A 12503-nucleotide genomic window follows, 5' to 3' on the forward strand; every position below is an offset into this window, starting at 1 on the left:
CTATCAGTAGACAAGTAGCCACGGACGAGGGATCGGATTGGAATCTTGCGAGAAAGTTGATCCAACACCGATAACACTTCTAGGTCGTCATCGGTCATCAAAGACCTCGGTCATACATTGAAACGTGTTGGATCCTTCGTCCAATAAAAGGGAAACTTGGGTGTCTCACCGTCAAAGAAAAATTGTCGTCCTCCCTCCTCAATAACAACCTTAAAGAATCATGTCTTGAAGTTCTTATAAGATGTCGTATAAGGAGCGAAAAGGCTATTTTTAGATAGACCGACAAGGGACAACCAACCTATTCGGTCACCCGATCTAGTACGGAAAAAGTGCAAAAAAGACCTAGCTGTTGCCCTAAGACTCAACACATCACACAACAACTGAAAAACTTGGATCACTGCCCAGCTATTCGGATGTAGTTGCGTAGGGGCTACATTTAAAATACGCAACACTTCCATGATAAAGCCATCAAGTGGAAAGCGGACGTGGATATCATAAAATAAACAAGAATAGAAGTAGAAAAAATCCTTTCGCCCTTCCCCTCTACCCAAGCAAACAGTCTCAAACTCCCGACACCTACAAAGAGCGAAAGCACCACTCGACACGCCCTCTAACACAATATCTACACTATCTACAAAATCTTGAAGTAAAGAAACCTTGGTAAAGTTAGAGAAAACCTCACGAACACTACTATGTACTCATATGTACTCGGCCTCTCGGGTTTCCTCCCCTGGATACCCACTTAGTGATAAAGTCACCGCAGGTTCTACACTTTCCCGACTTAGAGGACCGACAGCCTGAGAGGAACCTTCGGCACTCTCGGAATCTCTCACAAGGGCATCATCACCCAATGGCCTCTCCCTATTCGGACCTCCAGACACATATGAAAATGAGGTGGTAGCCGAAAGAGAAGACATCGTTACCTCTAGAAAACTCTTCAATCAGTGTATATAGAATGTAAGGATATAACTCGGCTATCGGACTCTCGGAGCTAATACACGGTTCACACGAGGAAATCGGAGCCCACCATCACTCCTATTTATAGGCAACGAAGATGGAAATGCGAACCGTCAAAATGAATATCAATCGTTGGATCAACATCCAACGAACGAATCAGATTACACCTAGCGTACGTCTTTCACTATTGCAGCTACACGCGTCTCGAGTACAAGTCACCACACTCGACACCCAGCAACTAAGCAGTCACGAACACACTTGGCCTGCAAAACCTCACGGCAATTTGAATCTACTTTACGTTCAAACCAACTCACTCGAGCCTGGGGGGCATATGTACTACCGGATGGCCGAAAGGCCAACCAGACAACAAAGCCGACTAGACGACAAGATGCAAAGGTAAACACCTAATTAGGTATAAACAAGCCAACTTAAGTGATTAACACGGTTAAGGCACAATTGGGCCTTCGTTTGGACCCTAAAGTAGACCCATAGCAACCATAGCCCATCTAGAGCAGTATAAATAGCAAAAGAGGCACAACACCCAAGGTAACTATTCACTCCCTACTCCTCGGGTACTTAGCTCTCAGACTAACTTGATCGTCGGAGTATCTTTGTAGGTACCCCCCATCGTGTCCAGATCAGAGATCCAGCCGAAAGAAGTCTAACCGTGAGACCGGGAAGACGAGAAGATTGCAACAAGAAGAAGTGTTCTGCAGAGTTTTAGTGTTGCAGGAACATTATGTACTACCGGATGGCCGAAAGGCCGACCAGACAACAAAGTCGACTAGACGACAAGATGCAAAGCTAAACACGTAATTAGGTATAAACAAGTCAACTTAAGTGATAAGCACGGTTAAGGCACAATTGGGCATTCGTTTGGATCCTAAAGTAGGCCCATAGCAGCCATAACACATCTAGAGCAGTATAAATAGTAGAAGAGGCACAACACCCAAGGTAAATATTCACTTCCTACTCCTCTGGTACTTAGCTCTCGGACTGACTTGATCGTCAGAGTGTCTTCGCAGGTACCCCCCCCCCCCCTCCCATCGTGTCCAGATCAGGATCCAACCGAAAGAAGCCTAACCGTGAGACCGGGAAGACGAGAAGATTGCAACAAGAGGAAGTGTTCTGCAGAGTTCTAGTCTTGCAGGAACATTATGTACTACCGGATGGACGACCAGACAACAAAGCCGACTAGACGACAAGATGCAAAGCTAAACACGTAATTAGGTATAAACCAGCCAACTTAAGTGATAAGCACGATTAAGGCACAATTGAGCCTTCGTTTGGACCCTAAAGCAGGCTCATAGCAGCCATAGCCCATCTAGAGCAGTATAAATAGCAAAAGAGGCACAACAACCAAGGTAAATATTCACTCCCTACTCCTCTGGTACTTAGCTCTCGGACTGACTTGATCGTCGGAGTGTCTTCGCAGGTACCTCCCCCCCCATCGTGTCCAGATTAGAGATCCAGCCGAAAGAAGCCTAACCGTGAGACTGGAAAGACGAGAAGACGAGAAGATTGTAACAAGAGGAAGTGTTTTGCAGAGTTCTAGTCTTACAGGAACAAAAGGTAAATAGAATAAAAAATGTAATAAATATGTAATTATACTCTCAACCACCCATGTAAAGTCAACTAAGTCAAAAATATTGTGTTACATAATCAGGAATCTCAAGTGCACGTTGATTAAAGGATAACAAAGTAAAAATTGTTTTATCTACATGTATTCTTTCGTTATTGAAGGCACATACATAAGGATTGTCATGTTGAGTTTATTTGTCTTTCTTCACCACCAGTTCCACGTCAATTACATGATTCAAACACGTAGAATAGTTACGTTTCCATTCAAATGAACAATAATCATTTAGATCCAAACAGACACTATAAATAAATTATTATAGTTAGATAATAAAATACACGTAATAATTTAAAAGAAAATATTTAAGTGATAAATATTTTTATATTTTTATGACATTTATAAATTTATGGAATTGAAATAAAGATAAATTAATCATTTAGCATAGGAAAGCTAAAGGACTACACTTTGTTAGCAACTACGGTATGTGGGACTCAACTAGTTACTTTCTCTTTCCCTCCATGCTTTTCTTCCATTCCAAGTTACTCTTACATTTCAAATGAAGTATTATATATTAATTAAAGGGTCATTTTAAAAAATAAAATAACATTAATAACATAATCTGATTATAACTTATAATAAAAATATTGATTGATAAAAGCAGCAAAGCAATTTTTGAAAAGCAATTTGGGGAAGTAGAAAGTTGAGAGATGGATTACTTTATTGAGTTTTTGTTGATGTGATTGAAGTTGACATCTTAACTTTGGGTGGGTTGATAATGATGATGATATTTTCTTCCTACTTAACAAACAGATACCCTTCCAAGGATTCAATTGTCCCTCACTCTCAACACAACTTCAAACATAATGCTCAGCTATCTTCTAACAATTTCTAATTGAAAACTAGGGGTCAATTAGGAGTCAATTAAGTTGGTTAATTTTATTTTTTCATTGCCTTTGTAGACTCACTAGTATGTCATTTTTATTGGTTTTAAAATAAGTGTTATTTGAGTTTTTACCATAATCTCATATTTACTGATACCAAGATGAAAAAAAGTAAAAAATTATTATATAAAAATGAAAAGTTTATTCAATTTTTATTACCATACCCGTTAAACCTTTTGGTGTATATGAAATTTGTGTAGTTATATGTTATTAGAAGGTTTGCAATTTTATTTTTTAGAAATTATATGAGGATGTTTGTAATTTTATCTTGTAAAAGTTACATCCGGGAATTTGCAATGACATGTTGAGTAATAAAATATTTTTGTTAAGGATATGTGAATGAAAGATTGTGTTCAGTTTGGTTAAATGTTATTGTATATTTTAATTTGTGCTCTTATTCTTATTGGTGGGTGTACTCTTACTAGAATAGATTATTTCCTATTTCACTATTTCTAATATGAACAAGATGAAGTAAATTCTCAATTAATTTGTAATTCCTAGTAAATTAATTGTTTATGGGTTTCAATGTGTCATGAGATTTTTTTTAAGAGTTATGTTATGCATCTCAATTTTTGTATGAAATAGATTATTTTTTAGTTTTTTTATTTGTAAGTTTTTAACTTGTTTTCACCCCTTTAGAAGATGGTAACTCATTAAAGAAGGGTAAAATTGTAAAAGAGTTGAAAGACAAAACCTTAAAAGTCATGATGATTTTAAAAAAGCATAAAAATAGAGTAGAAATAAGTGTTCTCAAAAACTTCTATTCTTATGTGAAATGGAAGGTTTCATCGAGATTCATAGAGAGAGAAGTTGTGAATAAGAAGAAAAATACACGGTCCATGTAAGAGAAAACAAAAAAACTATTTTGTTATTGAAAATTGTACACTCTAAAAGCTTAACCTGGTTTATAACATAAAACATGTTTATATAAGCTTTGAAAATCCTAACTCAAACAAACTAACATTAGTAACAAATAATTTATTTTCTATACACTAAACGATTCTTATATAATATATGTATTAGATGATATTCGTCTAAGGTGTATTATACAGTTTCTCGTTTTTCATCTTTCAATGCCAATAATCCTATCAATCATAATTTTTTTTATACATTAGTTAGTTTGCCAACTTATATTACATTGTTAGAATAAAACGGTACTAACTTGTTGTAATTGTTTTGTATCAAAAACCAAGATTTCTTCAAATTGGTAAAAATTGAGTTGGGACACTAGTGTCATGTTTAAAGGAAATTGCATTCACTCTCATTAGATTTTCAAATAATTTATTTTATTAATGTAGCCTCATTGAATGCACAATTTTTTTTGCATTTTCTTTAAAAAAAATCGCATAATAAATCTCTTACATGAAGTTTACAAAAATAGAAACAATGTAGTCCTCTATTCAACGTGTCCCTCACTTGTTAACAAAAGGTCCATAAGTATTCGAATATTTTTTTTACACAAAGAAAAAATCATTACAATATATACTTTTATGTCTTTAACAACGAGCAAAATAAAAACATAAATTTTTTTATTAATACTTTAAAAAGCACATATAATAGGGAAAAAGTATATAACAAACACAAATCAATAATTAAAACTTGAATAAATTCCGATGATTTGACTACCTCTAAATGCACGAATGATTATAAGATGCATATTTTGTTTGTGAGGATAAGGATTTCTTTTTAGAACAAAAATACAAAAATACAATCTATTATTAAAAAGATAAAGTATTCCTTACCATTAAAATATAAAATTGGTGATTGAATGAACAAATGTTTACTTTCACCGGTATTAAATTAAAGGATATTGATACCAGAGTTATAGAAAGTGTATTAAAGAATATTGATATCAGAGTTATAGAAGGATACTAATATTAATTGTGTATTTTCTAATTTTTAGCGGTTTTTTTTTATAGAGGTGAATAACCTTTATTTTTTTTATTTGTCAGTTATGATTTTAGTATTTATTAATTGATTCTTTCTCTCTTTAGCTATATCTAAAATGGATGTATTGCTTGTATTTCTTTACCTTTCTTTTACTCTTTTATCCTTCTCTATATTCTTTTATTCATCTATGTTCTATTTTATAATAAAGTGTAATCAAAATAAAATAAAATGAAAACTAAAGTAACTCATCTATAAATTTTAGAAATTAAATTGTTTAACTTTTTAAATATTTTATACAGATATTTCAATTACTACTAAATATAAAATATCATGTAACCTTACCGACATTAATGGAAATAATCATTATAGATTTGAATAAAAAAATAACTCTATAAATTTTGGTTAAGGTTAAGAAAACTTTAACAAAAATTAATCATTAAATAACTATGTAGTAATATTGGTGGATAAATATCCCAACAATATCAACTAGAAAATCATTCATATCAATATCAACTAAAGTCAAAAGATTATCTTATTAGCGTCAATAAAAAGTCCTAACTAATGTATCAATTAAAAAATATCTTGGTCAAGAAAATTTTAATTAATATTGATGGAAAATTAAATTTAATTTATGTTTTGATTGTTTGACACTAGTAAAAAACTCCATCTCACATAAACTAAAATAATATTTATTGACTGTTAATAAAAAAAAAAGTGTGTTTTACATTAGCTAAAAATATTGTCAATATTGAAAGAAAAAACATAACTAATTTGAATTAATGAATAAGGTTGACTCATATCAATATCTATCTCTAGTTTTTTTATATTAAATTAAATTGATTGTGAGAATCATCAATATATTTAATTAAAATGTAATAACTTTGCTATAAGATGTTATGAATTAAAATCTATATTATATAATTATAGATTGTCAACATACTGAGTTGTTAATAGATCTTAATGTCTAACTTTAAATTCAATCCTAGTCTTAAAAGTTATTAATTTGATCATAATCTAATAGAAAGGATTTGGTCTAATCGATACCATCTTCTTCCTACATATCTACTCTTTCTCTCTATTTATATACACCACACTTAAATTATTAAATAAAAATTAATTTTAAAAATAAAAAATAATTAATTATTATATTAAATAATTATTTATAATCTTTAAAATTAATTTTTATTTTAATAATTTTCTTATGATAGTATAACATAATTCCAATTACTTTTATATTCTCTAAAATACTTAAAAATATCATTTTAATAATAAATAATTTACATTATGATAATGACTAAACAATAAAATTAACTAAATATAATTTTTTACATTATTTTATTATTTTAAAAATTGTATATAGTATTTAAATTGAAACATTATGAATAACGTAATAAACAGTAAATACTGTATTTATTTTATTTAAAAACTTAAATTTGTAATTTCTTTTCTTATTTCTTAAATTAATTTATTTTTTCCTTGTTTCTGAAATTATATTTTTTTTCTTGTTTCTTAAATTAATTAATTAATTTAGTTTATTTATTTATTTTGATTTCTTAAATTAATTAATTTTTATGTATAAAGATGTACCGTACTGAATAGTGACTGAATGGTCATGAGAACATCTCATTTATATTCATATGATGAGTAATTTTGATGACAATTTTTTTTACATCACTTGACTCATTGTCCACGTGTGTGGCTCATCAGCAGTAAAACATTGAGAAGATTATTTGTTGTTGTAATATCTGACATGATGTTTTCTATTTAGGTTTATCTTGTTAATAATGTCATTTGTAATTTTATAAGCAATTACATGAAACAAAAAAAAAATAATGCTGAACATCTACTTTTGTTAAATTATACGTGTAATTTTTCAAAATTAATATTAAAGAAAATAAACTAAGTTAAGCTAAAGTCTTCTTTTAAGTCTCTCTTTGTCTTAATGGAAACTCTGTTTGAGTGGAAGACTGTAAAAAGAGATGATGAACACTAATATCCATTTATATAATTTGTTTGGATCTAGTAATGTGCGTAGAAGTGTGAGGAAGGTGATCCCGGTGAACAATGAAGTGATAACATATAAACATATACTACGTTCTCATATTTGTATTTCAAAAAGACATCCCTTTTTATAGGGATTTAATATATACACATTTGTTCCTCTGGCTACTCATTGAGGAGCTTTATCACCTGCAACTTCATCTACTCCCGTGTAAATTAACACGACACAGATTTAAAGAAAACAAACACAAAACAAAGCACAAGGTAAGCTAGCTATTTTTTAGAATTCTAATATAAATTTGATTTTAAAAACACATAATTAATCAAATTCTCATAATTTGCACAAAGTCATCAAGTGTCTATCACATTTATCATCCGCATTATTTTTGTCAGATTTCTACCGACTCACATACTCAAACACTCTACTCTACTTTCGGAAGACTCGTGTATTGAAATTAGTATCCAGAGACCTGCACCTGTCATACTACTCACTGTGAATCCACAAAATCATGCACATAATCAATCATAATATCTCATCATCTCATATGACAGGGTAAATCCATTTGATTGCTCTGATAAGTTCTTTCAAACCTCAGACTCAACCAAATGAACATCATTCGACTCTCACCAACTGAATAATTTCATCTATGTGATTTCATTATATCAATAGAGTCATAATTATCTCATTCACAGGACACTCACAAATCAATGCACCTTTATAACAATCTCAACACGAAATTTTCTTTCTTGAAAATATTATGTCTTGATTACACTTTCACCTCATTACATACATCATTTAACACATCAATGCACCATTCAATCACATCATATTTTAAACTTTCTAAACAATCCAAATATATCTCAAAATTCACTTAAACACATAACTAAGTTCTAAATATATGCTCTCTAAATCAATCATCATCTAAAATCAAACAATCACTTCTCATCAAACATATCATTTAAGTAATTCAACAAAATATTCAAAAACAACCATTCAACTCATTTATATTATCATTCAAACACTTTCAATTCTCAATCACAAACACTTTCAACAACTTATTCACCTTAAAATCAATATAAAATATTCAAAATCAACCATTTCAGTCAATATATCATTTTACTCTTCAAAAGAGACAATCCTACAAGAAAAAATTGGAATTGGTGACCACGTCAACCCCACATCCAAATCTTCTAACCTAGGGTTCTATTTTAAAAAAATAAAACTAGCTTCCCTTACCTAAACTTGAGCATATGTTCCATAAGAGCTCCAAACTACCAAAAGCTCAAGGGTAGCCTAACTAGCACACACAAAGTCTTGATAAAAAATCTAACTATACCACTAGAACCTTGAGCTAATAGAGACTATTTCTGAAGATAAAAGCATCACATGCAAGATTAAACTAAAGACAAACCTAACCAGATCAAAACTAACTCAAAAGAAAACGAGACAAGAATGAACTTACTCTATCAGAGATTCTGATCGGGCAGTCTTGTAGTCTTTGCTGCCAAGAGTCTAATGGCGTACTCTGATCGTCAAATTGATGATTGAGGAGGTCAGAATCTTAGAGAGAATGCAGAAGAAAAGAAAATGAAGTTTTTAGAGAGATGATGGTTCTTTTAAAATGAAACCTGAAAAACTGAATTTCTATTTATATGCTCTTTTAAATTTAATAATAAAATATTTAGGTGTCATTTTAATTCTACCACTTCTATTCTAAAACTATTTTTCTTGGTTCTTATAGATCTCAATAAACTTTCCTTACACATCCACTCTAACATACCTTACTCTAAACACATTCACTTTGTTCACACTTTTCTATAAAATCCTCTCAGATCTACTCTACTCCCTCAAATTATCCCATCCAAACACACCCTAACATTTTATTTGGATTATGAAGAAGATTTGAAAGAGTGGAAAAAGATTCTGAGATGAAAAATGTGGAGAAAGTAAAGTTCTTTTGAATTAAGAAAAAAAAATGAATTTGAATGTAAACATGGTAGATAATTTGATTGATATAATATAACAAATTTTTATATTAATATATTTATAAATAATTTGTAAAATAAAAATTTAAAAATAATTTAATTTATTTAATATATTATTTTAATATTTTTACTTTACTTTACTTATTTAATTATAAAAAACATAATTATTAAAATAATTATAATTGATTATTTTTATAGTAATTTGATATTTGCATTTTTTTAAATTCTCTAACTTTTTTGTTTTGTTTGGATTAGAGGATGGATTTGAGATTATTTGAAGGGAAAGTGAGAAGAGAATTAGGTAGTTTGGATTAAAGTAAATAAAATCGTAAGTGAAGGAAAATTTATGAAAGTTTGTAAGTGATCGTATGAATGTGATTACAAATTTGTTCTTGTATATATAAAAAAGTAAAATATAAATATAATATAATTTGTTGCGAGTTTTAATTGTTTGTAATTAATATTTTTTTTCCAAACCCGTGTAAGAGATGTGTACAATGTAATATGATGGAAAAACAGTTATATCATAATACTTAAACGAGAAAAAGGCAACAATTATATAATCACATTTAGTTAAATTCTCAATACATATAAAAATGTATAAATTTTTTGATAAAATAAAATAAATTTATATTTATTATATAATTTTATAAATTTATTTTGATTATAATTATTTTTAATTTTGTACTGGACCAGAGCGCTTAGCTCAATGCTCATGTGATTGGACATCGGCACCTGCATCATCAGGTCAACTCGGTGGTTTGGTCGAGTTAATGGGCCGCGAAAGTGGGTCCGAGGAATGCATGCGTTGAAGTTCATTCATTTATACAAGGCTTGATCTGTGAGAAAGTGCAGGTTGTGTGTATAGTACATTCGGATCTAGCACAAGTAAATATTCCCCAAAGACACCTAGGCCTAAGAGCACTAGGGTTTTCAGGGGTAAGTTGCATGCATGATACGTGAAGGCTAGTGCGCCTACAGTAAACTGATGGGCCCCATGATGTTGGTACCTGAGTTGGTACCCTGACGACCATGCTGTTAAGATTGTGCACTCCGAGGAGGAAGATTTTGTGCGGTTGTTGTACTAAGATTGTGCACATTGTAACAAACTGTCCTCCCATCAAACCTACTTTCACTCTAGATAAGGTTCTCGTGAGAGAAGGGTTGTTACAATGAAGTAACCTAAAAGTAGTCTATAAAAAGGACTTGAGATCCCTGGTAAAGGTACACCGTTTCTAAGACTGAAACTACTTGCTTACTTACTCATTATTTCTTAGTCCATTACTGACTTGATCGTCAGAGTGCAATCAACAGGTAGGACCCCCTCTGTTTCAAACGGAGCCACATTCCAACATCTCAGGGAAAAAACAAATCCAGCAGAGGCAGACGGAGTCACAACCTGTTCCCAGAGCCAACTGATGACCAGGTCAACCGACGAGAACAAATTTTATTATTATTATTTCTTTTATTATTATTTTAGAATTTCATTATTTTTATTATTACAATTATTATTTATAATAATAATAATATTATTATATATATATATCGTAAAGTTGAATTGGAAGTTTTCAAAAAAGTTTATGCAGTTAAAAGGTTTAAAAAAAACATAATCGATTATGTAAAATGTATAATCGATTCTCTTTCTTAAAAAAAATAGATATAATCGATTATCAATATTTTGAAAATCGATATTTGTATCAATTTTTGTATTATTGTTATTTTGAAAAATAAGGGCATAAAGAGATTAACCTTTTTGCTAGTTGTACTTCTTCATTTTCTTTGCATCTCACAAAGCAACCACGAATGTACATCTCCTGTATATTCTCATCCCCAAATCCTCTAACATTGAAACCACACAAGATGTATCCATGCTGATGAAGAATAGTCACTCAGATCCAAATATATACTCGGATCCAAACATATACTTCAGGTCTAGAAACAAAGAAGTATGCCTGATTTATTTCCCAAATTGTAAAGCTTAACCTAATTTATTTACTTCGGATATGACTTTTCTAGCTTGAAAGTATTAATTTCCCCCAATTTTATAACTAAGGTTTTGATGTGAGTTGATTTTAGAATTGCACATTTTTATGGGTTGCACTTTATTTATTGTTAAGCATAATAGGGTAAAAATCCCAAAAAAAATTCTTACTGGACACGAACTTAACCAAGTGGTTAAGTAAGTGTGAATGTTCATTTCTAGAGGGCAAAGAGAAAACACAATTATATGGTGTTGATGATGAATAAGTGCAAAATCAAAGAGCATATAAGGGAAAGAAAGAAGATGGAAACCGAATAGAAAAAGATGAACAAAAGAACATAAAAGGATGGAAAAATAAAACTAAAAAGATATAAGCAAAGAGAACCTTAGGATGATGAATGTGTGGTGATGTGAGTTGATTAGGAGATGACCCATGAAAAGATACTTTCAAGAATTAGGATCAAAATTCTACAAAAAATCCAAGAACAAAAACAAGAGCAAGAAAACCGAATTGAAACTATGATACAAACACACTAAACCAAATAGAAACCCATTAACATGAAGATGAACCGAATAGAATAACTAAAAAGGAAAATGAACCGATTAAATGGAAAAACAACACATTTCCACCTATTAGAATCAATCAATAGCAATATTTTACCAATTGAAAATCAAGAACAAGAAACAAAACATGTTTTAGAGTTTTGATATGGAATAGAAATGGAAGAAGAAGATGAAAGGAGGAACTTATGTGGTTGTAGAGAAGGGAATGGTCACGCCACTTGAAGGATGAATGGCTCCAAGATGAGTGAAGAATGCTGCCACTTGAGAGTTCCCAAAACCCACAAGATAAGACTAGGAGAAGGAGAACAAGTCTCACAAAAACCCACTCAATTTTAGGAGAGTAACCTTTCTTTCAAATTCAATATCAATTGTTATGTGTACAATAACCAAGCACTTCTTTATATAATGTAGAGGGTTGGTCACATGAAAAGGCATGGGAAGGCAAAGGCATATGAAAATGCCGCCCAACAAGTTACACGCTCCATGGAAAAAGTGACTTTTGGTACTACTCTTCATAAGTCCTATACTCCTATTCATACTTCCCTTTTTATGTTCTATTTTAAATTTATTCTAAAGATATTACAGAAAAGATATTAATTGAGCT

This window comes from Phaseolus vulgaris, chromosome 3, assembly GCF_000499845.2.
Source record: "Phaseolus vulgaris cultivar G19833 chromosome 3, P. vulgaris v2.0, whole genome shotgun sequence".
Lineage (NCBI taxonomy): Eukaryota > Viridiplantae > Streptophyta > Magnoliopsida > Fabales > Fabaceae > Phaseolus > Phaseolus vulgaris.